We start from the raw sequence: 12,701 nt of genomic DNA, 5'->3' as shown, positions 1-12,701 counted from the left end.
GAGGTATCTTTGCCCATTCTTCCTTACAAAAGTCTTCCAGTTCTCTGAGATTTCTGGGCTGTCTGTCACGCACGGCTCTTTGAATGTCTATCCATAGATTTTCAATGATGTTGAGGTCAGGAGATTGTGAAGGCCATGGCAAAACCTTCAGTTTACGCCTCTTGATGTAATCCCCCGTGGATTTCGAGGTGTGTTTAGGATCATTATCCATTTGTAGAAGCCATCCTCTCTTTAACTTCAGCTTTTTCACAGATGGCATCAAGTTACCATCCAAAATTTGCTGAAATTTTATTGAATCCATTTTTCCTTCTACTGGTGAGATGTTCCCTGTTCCACTGGCTGCAACACAACCCCAAAGCATGATTGACCCAACCCCATGCTTCACAGTTGGACAGAGGTTCTTTTCATTCAATTCTGTGCCCCTTCTTCTCCAAACGTACTTTTGCTCATTCTGGCCAAAAAGTTCAAATTTAACCTCATCGGTCCACAGAACTTGTTTCCAAAATGCATCCGGCTTGTCTATATGTTCATTTGCAAACTCAAACGATGATTTTTGTGGTGAGGACGTAGAAGAGGTTTTCTTCTGATGACTCTTCCATGAAGCCCATATTTGTACAAGTATCTCTTTATAGTGGAATAGTGACCACAACTCCAGTGTCTGCCAGATCGTTCTGGAGGGATCGTGCCGTCAAACGTGGGTTTTGAATTGTTTTTCTCACAATCCTGCGAGCTGTTCTGTCTGATATTTTTCTTGGTCTTCCAGATCTTGCTTTAACTTCCACTGTTCCTGTTGACTGCCATTTCTTAATTACATTCCGAACAGAGGATATTGACATCTGAAAACGCTTTGCTATCTTCTTATAGCCTTCTCCAGCTTTGTGAGCGTCAACTATTTTCAGTTTCAGTTTTCTAGACAACTGCTTAGAAGAAGCCATGGTGCTGATTGTTGGGGCAAGGTCAGATGAGTCGGGGCATTTAAAACCTTTGAGATTGACATCACCTGGTCTTCCCAGACGATGATTGAGAACAATCCATGACACTGGCAGGTCTCAGCTTGGCAAAGGGGGCAGTGCATGCTATAAATTCTGCAGGGGGCCCAAACTTTTGCAGACGCCATTTTTTTGTTTTGTGTTATTTTGAAAGTGTAAATGATGGAAATAAAATCTAACTTTTGTTGACATATTATAAGAATGTCTAATCTGTAATTTGATGCCTTTTGGAGATTTTTCCATCTTTCCTTGGCTTCTTTATGCACATTAATACACATTTTTAGCTGGGGTGCCCAAACTTTCCATCCCCACTGTACATACACACACACATATATATATATATATACACACACATGATTTTGCGCAGCCCTGCAGCCCTGTAGCAGTATTTCTACTATGGGGCCACTGATATGAGATTCTTCTTTCAGCTCCTAAAACACAAATAAAATGTCTATTGGCCACAGATTGTGTACCACGAGTAAAGGGAGATGGCCCACCCTGCCCCCATCCTGCCCCCCTCCTACCCCTATCCCCCATCCTGCCCCCATTCCCCATCCTGCCCCCCTCCTGCCCCCATCCCCCCTCCTGCCACTATCCCCCACCCTGCCCCCCTCCTGCCCCCATCCCCCCTCCTGCCCCTATCCCCCACCCTGCCCCCCTCCTGCCCCTATCCCCCACCCTGCCCCCATCCTCCATCCTGCCCCCCTCCTGCCCCCATCCCCCATCTTGCCCCCCTCCTGCCCCCATCCCCCGCACCCCATTTTGCCCCCCTCCTGCCCCCATCCCCCATCCTGCCCCCATCCCCCATCCTGCCCCCCTCCTGCCCCTATCCCCCACCCTGCCCCCATCCCCCACCATATGGATTTATTCTCAGATGTAACAATTCATGATTGCATTTCCACAAAGCTTTTTATTGGATGAGGGAAGACGCGGCAGCCAATGACGAGTCCTCACCTGGTACTTCTCCTTCTTCTCCCTGTCCAGAGGCTGGGTAACCATGAGGTTTCCGGTGTTGGCCTCCATGGTGAAGACCCCAACCGGGGGCTTGTCGGCTCCTTCTCCACTTATGGAGTATTTAATATTCTTGGTTTTTGCGCTTTCAGACGAACGAACCTGGAAATTGAGAAAACGGTGAAGTTGAACCAGGATTTGTCCCTAAACTGTTCCTGCTGCCCTGCTGACGGTTATCCAACAACTAGCTGACATGACTGGCAGAAGCAGCGTTGGGTTTCCTTCTGTAAAACCGCAATAAAATCACGTAAATGGAAGTTACAATATGCTTGTGTCACGTCTCTCACAAATACTTCCAATGCAGTTCTCTCACCTCCAGCACTGAGTGTGATGACAAGGGGTGCGGGGGGGTGCGGGGGGGGGGGGGGGGGGGTGCTGGACAGTCTATTGATGTTGGCTGCTGGGGGATCCGTTTTTAGCGTGGTGGTCTATTGTTGCTGCATCTGTGAAGCCCCCTAAGCAGAGCACATGTTCTACAGCAATGACCACTAAATGGCGGACCGCGGTCCAGACCTGGACCAAGCAACAGTCCTGTCCAGACAGCAGCTGTGCCACTTCACAGTTGTGTGTCCTCTTCCCGGGTCCCCCGCCTCACGCTGGTATCATCCTAACAGCGGGCGGGGGGCGGTAATTCCCTGCTTGTTAACATAAGTCTGGCAGCTCTCACCCTCCATCCAGATCTGCAGCAGCTCTCACCTTTCCCGCTGTAAGGGTGATACCGGTCCTGGCAGGAGTCCCGGGAGAGGACCGCCAGGCTGGCAAGTGCCCTTGCCCTGATAGGACGATGCAGGGGAGGCTGGAAAAGAAGGGGGCAGTGTGATAAAGGGCACTGTGATAAGGGGCAGTGTGATAAGGAGCACTGTGATAAGGGGCACGGTGATAAGGGGCACGGTGATAAGGGGCACTGTGATAAGGGGCACTGTGACAAGGGGCGCGGTGACAAGGGGCGCGGTGACAAGGGGCGCGATGACAAGGGGCGCGGTGACAAGGGGCGCGGTGACAAGGGGCGCGGTGACAAGGGGCGCGCCGACAAGGGGCACGGCGACAAGGGGCACGGCGACAAGGGGCACGGCGACAAGGGGCACTGTGATAAGGAGCACGGGGATAAGGAGCACGGGGATAAGGGGCACTGTGATAAGGGGCACTGTGATAAGGGGCACTGTGATAAGGGGCACTGTGATAAGGGGTACTGTGATAAGGGGCACTGTGATAAGGAGCACTGTGATAAGGAGCACTGTGATAAGGGGCACTGTGATAAGGAGCACTGTGATAAGGGGCACGGTGATAAGGGGCAGTGTGATAAGGAGCACTGTGATAAGGGGCACGGTGATAAGGGGCACGGTGATAAGGGGCACGGTGATAAGGGGCACGGTGATAAGGGGCACGGTGATAAGGGGCACGGTGATAAGGGGCACTGTGATAAGGAGCACTGTGATAAGGGGCACTGTGATAAGGGGCACGGTGATAAGGGGCACGGTGATAAGGGGCACGGTGATAAGGGGCACGGTGATAAGGGGCACGGTGATAAGGAGCACGGTGATAAGGGGCACGGTGATAAGGGGCACGGTGATAAGGGGCACTGTGATAAGGAGCACTGTGATAAGGAGCACTGTGATAAGGGGCACTGTGATAAGGGGCACGGGGATAAGGGGCACTGTGATAAGGGGCACTGTGATAAGGAGCACTGTGATAAGGGGCACTGTGATAAGGGGCACTGTGATAAGGGGCACTGTGATAAGGGGCACTGTGATAAGGAGCACTGTGATAAGGAGCACTGTGATAAGGGGCACGGTGATAAGGGGCACTGTGATAAGGGGCACTGTGATAAGGGGCACTGTGATAAGGGGCACTGTGATAAGGAGCACGGTGATAAGGGGCACTGTGATAAGGGGCACTGTGATAAGGGGCACTGTGATAAGGGGCACTGTGATAAGGAGCACTGTGATAATGCGCACTGTGATAAGGAGCACTGTGATAAGGGGCACTGTGATAAGGGGCACTGTGATAAGGGGCACTGTGATAAGGGGCACTGTGATAAGGAGCACTGTGATAAGGAGCACGGGGATAAGGGGCACTGTGATAAGGAGCACTGTGATAAGGAGCACTGTGATAAGGAGCACGGTGATAAGGGGCACTGTGAGAAGGAGCACGGTGATAATGCGCACGGTGATAAGGAGCACTGTGATAAGGGGCACGGTGATAAGGGGCACTGTGATAAGGGGCACTGTGATAAGGGGCACTGTGATAAGGGGCACGGTGATAAGGGGCACGGTGATAAGGGGCACGGTGATAAGGGGCACGGTGATAAGGAGCACGGTGATAAGGAGCACTGTGATAAGGGGCACTGTGATAAGGGGCACGGTGATAAGGGGCACGGTGATAAGGGGCACGGTGATAAGGGGCACGGTGATAAGGGGCACGGTGATAAGGGGCACGGTGATAAGGGGCACGGTGATAAGGGGCACGGTGATAAGGGGCACGGTGATAAGGGGCACGGTGATAAGGGGCACGGTGATAAGGGGCACGGTGATAAGGGGCACTGTGATAAGGAGCACTGTGATAAGGAGCACTGTGATAAGGGGCACTGTGATAAGGGGCACTGTGATAAGGGGCACGGGGATAAGGGGCACTGTGATAAGGGGCACTGTGATAAGGAGCACTGTGATAAGGGGCACTGTGATAAGGGGCACTGTGATAAGGGGCAGTGTGATAAGGAGCACTGTGATAAGGGGCACTGTGATAAGGGGCACTGTGATAAGGGGCACTGTGATAAGGGGCACTGTGATAAGGAGCACTGTGATAAGGAGCACTGTGATAAGGAGCACTGTGATAAGGGGCACGGTGATAAGGGGCACTGTGATAAGGGGCACTGTGATAAGGGGCACTGTGATAAGGGGCACTGTGATAAGGGGCACTGTGATAAGGAGCACGGTGATAAGGGGCACTGTGATAAGGGGCACTGTGATAAGGGGCACTGTGATAAGGAGCACTGTGATAAGGGGCAGTTTGATAAGGAGCACGGTGATAAGGGGCACTGTGATAAGGGGCACTGTGATAAGGGGCACTGTGATAAGGAGCACTGTGATAATGCACACTGTGATAAGGAGCACTGTGATAAGGAGCACTGTGATAAGGGGCACTGTGATAAGGGGCACTGTGATAAGGGGCACTGTGATAAGGGGCACTGTGATAAGGGGCAGTTTGATAAGGAGCACGGTGATAAGGGGCACTGTGATAAGGGGCACTGTGATAAGGGGCACTGTGATAAGGGGCACTGTGATAAGGGGCACTGTGATAATGCACACTGTGATAAGGAGCACTGTGATAAGGGGCACTGTGATAAGGGGCACTGTGATAAGGGGCACGGCGATAAGCACAGCGTGGAGGAGGACGGACCCCGAGGGAATCGCACAGCGTGGAGGAGGACGGACCCCGAGGGAATCGCACAGCGTGGAGGAGGACGGACCCCGAGGGAATCGCACAGCGTGGAGGAGGACGGACCCCGAGGGAATCGCACAGCGTGGAGGAGGACGGACCCCGAGGGAATCGCACAGCGTGGAGGAGGACGGACCCCGAGGGAATCGCACAGCGTGGAGGAGGACGGACCCCGAGTGATATCGGACAATAAGCATGTGGCATGTGTGGCCAACTTGACCACTCTGATTGGAGTCACATTGCCCCCCCCCCCTATACTGGGGCACCCAATCCTCTATATGTCTTTGATTGGCGGAGCGTTGGAAGTCCCTTCACTGGGGACACTGAGATGAAGACATGGGGGGGGGGGTCCCCATATTTCTGCCTCTACTACATGTGAAGACAAGCCGGCCTTTCCATTGTCCTGTCCCCCCCCCCTTACCTGGATGATGCATTTAGGGAACGGCCCCCTATCCTCACCCATTGTCCTGCCCCCCCTCCCCTCCCCCCCTTACCTGATTGATGCGTTTAGGGAACGGCCCCCTATCATTCTCAGGGAATGCCACCGGAGGGATCGACCAATCTCTTTTCTGCCTCTTCAACAATTGCGGCGTTTCCTGTAGGAAGGAAGAGAAGGAAGAGAATTGATTCTCTGTCATGTGATGGACCACGTGCTGCCATTACTGGCCATGAGGAGCCGCTGGGGCCCCTGGAAAGTAACACATTAGTAGTCGGGAGACTGAAGAAATATTCTGTCAAGACAAAGAGCCCCTCATTGGTGTAGCAAGGGGTTAACACTCGCTGTGCGCCTTCCTCCGCACGTGTCACTTCCTGCTACAGGAGGAGACCGGACCGCGTGGGCTGTCTGTGGATGGGAGGAAGCATTCAGACTGTACAGCGGAGTTCTCCTTTAGTAGGACCCTAGTATGGCTTCTGAGGACCGGACATGGGGTGCTGCGTGGGGGGATGGGACTCTAGAATGAAGTGGATTATTATTTATTACAGGTACTTATATATTGTACATCCACATCAAGCCCCGCCCCCGAGGAGCGTACAATCTAAGGTCCCGAACTCACATTAATATACTAGGGGTATATACACACACATATATATATATATCCCCTCTCCCCGGACCCCGCATTCCCTATATCCGCTCTCCCCGGACCCCGCATTCCCTATATCCGCTCTCCCCGGACCCCGCATTCACTGTATCCGCTCTCCCCGGACCCCGGACCCTGCATTCACTATATCCGCTCTCCCCGGACCCCGCATTCACTATATCCGCTCTCCCCGGACCCCGCATTCACTGTATCCCCTCTCCCCGGACCCCGCATTCACTATATCCGCTCTCCCCGGACCCCGCATTCACTATATCCGCTCTCCCCGGACCCCGCATTCACTATATCCGCTCTCCCCGGACCCCGCATTCACTATATCCGCTCTCCCCGGACCCCGCATTCACTATATCCGCTCTCCCCGGACCCCGCATTCACTATATCCGCTCTCCCCAGACCCCGCATTCCCTATATCTACTCTCCCCGGACCCCGCATTCACTATATCCGCTCTCCCCGGACCCCGCATTCACTATATCCGCTCTCCCCGGACCCCGCATTCACTGTATCCGCTCTCCCCGGACCCCGCATTCACTATATCCGCTCTCCCCGGACCCCGCATTCACTATATCCCCTCTCCCCGGACCCCGCATTCACTATATCCGCTCTCCCCGGACCCCGCATTCACTATATCCGCTCTCCCCGGACCCCGCATTCACTATATCCGCTCTCCCCGGACCCCGCATTCACTATATCCGCTCTCCCCGGACCCCGCATTCACTATATCTGCTCTCCCCGGACCCCGCATTCACTATATCCGCTCTCCCCGGACCCCGCATTCACTATATCCGCTCTCCCCGGACCCCGCATTCACCATATCCGCTCTCCCCGGACCCCGCATTCACCATATCCGCTCTCCCCGGACCCCGCATTCACTATATCCGCTCTCCCCGGACCCCGCATTCACTATATCCGCTCTCCCCGGACCCCGCATTCCCTATATCCGCTCTCCCTGGACCCCGCATTCCCTATGGTGAACTCTCAGGTCGAAGGTTGGGGTACCTGCTCTTCCCTCTCGTTCCTCACAGACACCGTCGTGGAGTATTTCTGCCCAGCGCTGACCCAGGCGTTCAGCACGAAGGTGACGGATCCATCATGGAGGGTGATCTGCCTCTTCACTGACACCTTTCCATCCGGGAAGACTCGGATCCGGGTGTCATCGGGGGAGTAGAGAGCCCGGGACCCCGAGGAGCAAGGATTGAACGTCACTGCAGGGAGATACAACGAACATTCTTCATATCTTCTTAGAGATCGATGGCGTCATGTGACGGGGAGCTGCAAGAATCCAATGAAATGCATTACCCCCCCCCCCCCCCCGTCACACCAATGTGACTTCCAAGACATCTGCAAGTCGGAATCGCACCGATATCATCGCTTTAATTGCGGACAACAGTGTGCGACTTTGCATGCGAATTACAAGTCACATGGAATGGCAAGTTGCACCCGGAGTGACTGGACTGTTAAGTGATTGTAACCCTCAGACATGAAACATGAACAAAGCACATCCCTCTGTAGTGTGTCCTTGTCTCAGTCCAGAGCACCGAGTGTCATTTCTGTCTGCTGCCTCCTTCCTCTGCTATCTGCATGAATCAATTCTGACATGTTTTCCTGACACCAAGAGATAAATGGTGACAGGGGAGGGAGCTCCAGCACACAGCCTGTGATTGACAGCCTCCACTGTTTTCGTGTGTGTGTGTGTGTGTGTGTCCCTCCAATCAGCTCCCAGAATTCTCCCCACTGATGTAACTTCAGCTCCCCGCCCCTGCTTTTCAGAGCTTAGAGATCCTGGGTAAAGTCTGCACCAAATGGTGACCCCCCCCCCAAAAAAAAATAGGCATTATGTGTCAGAAAATATCCCATCCCTCCCCCCCAAAAATGTGAGCACTAATCTTCACACTTACCCCCTAAGCATAAATTCCCTTTGCAAGCTAAATTCTCCCCAAATAAAAATCCCCCCTCCCAGCTCAAATCCTCTCCCTCCCCAAATCCCCCCCTCCCAGCCCAAATCCTCTCCCTCACCAAATCCCCCCTCCCAGCCCAAATGCTCTTCCTCCCCAAATCCTCTCCCTCCCCAAATCCCCCCTCCCAGCTCAAATCCTCTCCCTCCCCAAATCCCCCATCCCAGCCCAAATCCTCTCCCTCCCCAAATCCCCCCTCCCAGCCCAAATCCTCTCCCTCCCCAAATCCCCCCTCCCAGCCCAAATCCTCTCCCTCCCCAAATCCTCTCCCTCCCCAAATCCCCCCTCCCAGCTCAAATCCTCTCCCTTTCCAAATCCCCCCTCCCAGCCCAAATCCTCTCCCTCCCCAAATCCCCCCTCCCAGCCCAAATCCTCTCCCTCCCCAAATCCCCCCTCCCAGCCCAAATCCTCTCCCTCCCCAAATCCCCCCTCCCAGCCCAAATCCTCTCTCCCAGCCCAAATCCTCTCCCTCCCCAAATCCCCCCTCCCAGCCCAAATCCTCTCCCTCCCCAAATCCCCCCTCCCAGCCCAAATCCTCTCCCTCCCCAAATCCCCCCTCCCAGCCCAAATCCTCTCCCTCCCCAAATCCCCCCTCCCAGCCCAAATCCTCTCCCTCCCCAAATCCCTCCTCCCAGCCCAAATCCTCTCCCTCCCCAAATCCCCCCTCCCAGCCCAAATCCTCTCCCTCCCCAAATCCCCCCTCCCAGCCCAAATCCTCTCCCTCCCAGCCCAAATCCTCTCCCTCCCAGCCCAAATCCTCTCCCTCCCAGCCCAAATCCCCCCCCCCCCCAGCCCAAATCCTCTACCCCTCAAATATCCCCTCTGAGAATAAATCCCTTCTAGCCCAAATCCTCTCCCTCCTCCAAATCCCCCTCTTCCAGTACAAATCCCCCCAAATCCCCTTCCTAACAAAAATCCACCCCCCTAGTTCAAATTCCCCCCAAATCACCATGGCGCCCAGGGCAGCTGTCCCTCTTGCCTACCCCTTGTCCCGGCCCTGGATGTAGGGGACAGACAACTGTAGGTAAACAGGTACAACGTTGTAGGAGGATAGGTTTCCTCTCTGTGAGGCCGGTCCCTGCACTGGGGATATGGGACCATGAGAGGTGCGGGAGAAGATGCAGGACCCCACATGCTGCAGTGTCACCCCAGAGCACCCCAGGATTTATCCATCAAATCCAATCAGAAAAATGTGTAAATTCTGAAAAAGGCAAAAAGTATAAATAAAAAAATGAAATAAATGATACAACCCCAAATCAGGGCTGCTGTTCTAAACCCTTTTGTGTGCTTGCAGCTGACAGTGAGAAGGAACAGAGGGAAGTCGGCAGCACCGCGGGGGTGGGGGGCACACAGGGGGGGCCTGGGAAGAAGAGGGTGCTGGTGGTGGATGATGGGGTGGATGGTGGTGGATGATGGGGTGGATGATGGGGTGGTGGTGCAGGACGGTGGTGGATGATGGTGATGGTGACGGTGGTGGATGATGGTGGTGGTGGATGATGGGGTGGATGATGATGGGGTGGATGATGGTGGTGGTGGATGATGGGGTGGATGATTGTGGTGGTGGTGTATGATGGGGTGGTGGTGCAGGACGGTGGTGGATGATGGTGACGGTGGTGGATGATGGTGGTGCAGGATGGTGGTGGTGGATGATGGTGGTGCAGGATGGTGGTGGATGATGGTGGTGGTGGATGATGGTGGTGGTGGTGTATGATGGGGTGGTGGTGCAGGACGGTGGTGGATGATGGTGACGGTGGTGGATGATGGTGGATGGTGGTGCAGGATGGTGGTGGTGGATGATGGTGGTGCAGGACGGTGGTGGATGATGGTGGTGGTGCAGGACGGTGGTGGATGATGGTGCAGGATGGTGGTGGATGATGGTGGTGGTGGTGGTGGTGGTGGATGATGGTGCAGGATGGTGGTGGATGATGGTGGTGGTGCAGGACGGTGGTGGATGATGGTAGTGGTGGTGCAGGACGGTGGTGGATGATGGTGGTGCAGGACAGTGGTGGATGATGGTGCAGGATGGTGGTGGATGATGGTGGTGGATGATGGTGGTGGTGGTGGATGATGGTGGTGGTGGATGATGGTGGAGGTGGATGATGGTGGAGGTGGATGATGGTGGAGGTGGATGATGGTGGAGGTGGATGATGGTGGAGGTGGATGATGGTGGAGGTGGATGATGGTGGAGGTGGATGATGGTGGTGGTGGATGATGGTGGAGGTGGATGATGGTGGAGGTGGATGATGGTGGTGGTGGATGATGGTGGAGGTGGATGATGGTGGTGGTGGATGATGGTGGAGGTGGATGATGGTGGTGGTGGATGATGGTGGTGGTGGATGATGGTGGTGGTGGATGATGGTGGTGGTGGATGACGGTGGTGGTGCAGGACGGTGGTGGATGATGGTGGTGGTGGATGATGGTGGTGGTGCAGGACGGTGGTGGATGATGGTGGAGGTGGATGATGGTGGAGGTGGATGATGGTGGAGGTGGATGATGGTGGTGGTGGATGATGGTGGAGGTGGATGATGGTGGAGGTGGATGATGGTGGAGGTGGATGATGGTGGTGGTGGATGATGGTGGAGGTGGATGATGGTGGAGGTGGATGATGGTGGTGGTGCAGGACGGTGGTGGATGATGGTGGTGGTGGATGATGGTGGTGGTGGATGACGGTGGTGGTGCAGGACGGTGGTGGATGATGGTGGTGGTGGATGGTGGTGGTGGATGATGGTGGTGGTGGATGACGGTGGTGGTGCAGGACGGTGGTGGATGATGGTGGTGGTGGATGATGGTGGTGGTGCAGGACGGTGGTGGATGATGGTGGTGGTGCAGGACGGTGGTGGATGATGGTGGTGGTGGTGGATGATGGTGGTGGTGGATGATGGTGGTGGTGGATGACGGTGGTGGATGACGGTGGTGGTGCAGGACGGTGGTGGATGATGGTGGTGGTGGATGGTGGTGGTGGATGATGGTGGTGGTGCAGGACGGTGGTGGATGATGGTGGAGGTGGATGATGGTGGTGGTGGATGATGGTGGTGGATGATGGTGGAGGTGGATGATGGTGGTGGTGGATGATGGTGGAGGTGGATGATGGTGGTGGTGGATGATGGTGGTGGTGGATGATGGTGGTGGTGGATGATGGTGGTGGTGGATGATGGTGGTGGTGGATGATGGTGGTGGTGCAGGACGGTGGTGGATGATGGTGTCAAACACATTCTTCTCCCCACCCCAATGCCAACACACAGCAAGCACCGTGGAGTGACACCATTGTGACACCGGATTTTCAGGACATTTCCTCCATGTACATTATATATAACGTGTTCCTGTCATGGGGTCCGGAATCCCCCCACAAATCCTGCGTTCCACCAGATGTCGGCCTAAAGGGGATTCCGAACATTCTTCGTATTTGCGGCTTCTCTAGCGCCATCGTCTGGCGTCTCCTGAACAGGAATGTCACAATGCGGTCAATTCACTGAGAGTTACAAAACTCGTTCATTATTGCGGTAATTGTTGCATATTTTCATGCACTGATTTATCACACAGTAGCTGGTTGTTAAGGAAGCCGGCCGCCGCATCCTTAGCAACGGATGACTCGTCAGCTGTCAGCTGTGTCCTTAGCAGTGGGAGGAGTAGTCCCCCATCATTGGTGTCAGTGGGAGGAATAGTGCCCCATCATTGGTGTCAGTGGGAGGAATAGTGCCCCATCATTGGTGTCAGTGGGAGGAATAGTGCCCCATCATTGGTGTCAGTGGGAGGAATAGTGCCCCATCATTGGTGTCAGTGGGAGGAATAGTGCCCCATCATTGGTGTCAGTGGGAGGAATAGTGCCCATCATTGGTGTCAGTGGGAGGAATAGTGCCCCATCATTGGTGTCAGTGGGAGGAATAGTGCCCCATCATTGGTGTCAGTGGGAGGAATAGTGCCCCATCATTGGTGTCAGTGGGAGGAATGGTGTCCCATCATTGGTGTCAGTGGGAGGAATAGTGCCCCATCATTGGTGTCAGTGGGAGGAATGGTGTCCCATCATTGGTGTCAGTGGGAGGAATGGTGTCCCATCATTGGTGTCAGTGGGAGGAATAGTGTCCCATCATTGGTGGCAGTGGGAGGAATAGTGCCCCATCATTGGTGTCAGTGGGAGGAATAGTGCCCCATCATTGCTGTCAGTGGGAGGAATAGTGCCCCATCATTGGTGTCAGTGGGAGGAATAGTGCCCCATCAT

The 12,701-nt window shown here is 54.6% G+C and overlaps 1 pseudogene; it reads left to right on the top strand.

Moving 5' to 3' along the window:
* The first annotated feature begins 2,966 nt into the window (after positions 1 to 2,966).
* LOC149430745 (uncharacterized) lies at positions 2,967 to 6,062 on the top strand (annotated as a pseudogene).
* The last annotated feature ends 6,639 nt before the right edge of the window (positions 6,063 to 12,701 follow it).

The sequence above is a fragment of the Staurois parvus genome, unplaced genomic scaffold (genome assembly GCF_062004578.1).
Source record: "Staurois parvus isolate SC_StPar_1 unplaced genomic scaffold, SC_StPar_1.0 ptg002475l, whole genome shotgun sequence".
Lineage (NCBI taxonomy): Eukaryota > Metazoa > Chordata > Amphibia > Anura > Ranidae > Staurois > Staurois parvus.
The sequence above is the reverse complement of the archived record's forward strand: the minus strand, read 5'-3'. Positions and strand labels throughout refer to the sequence as shown.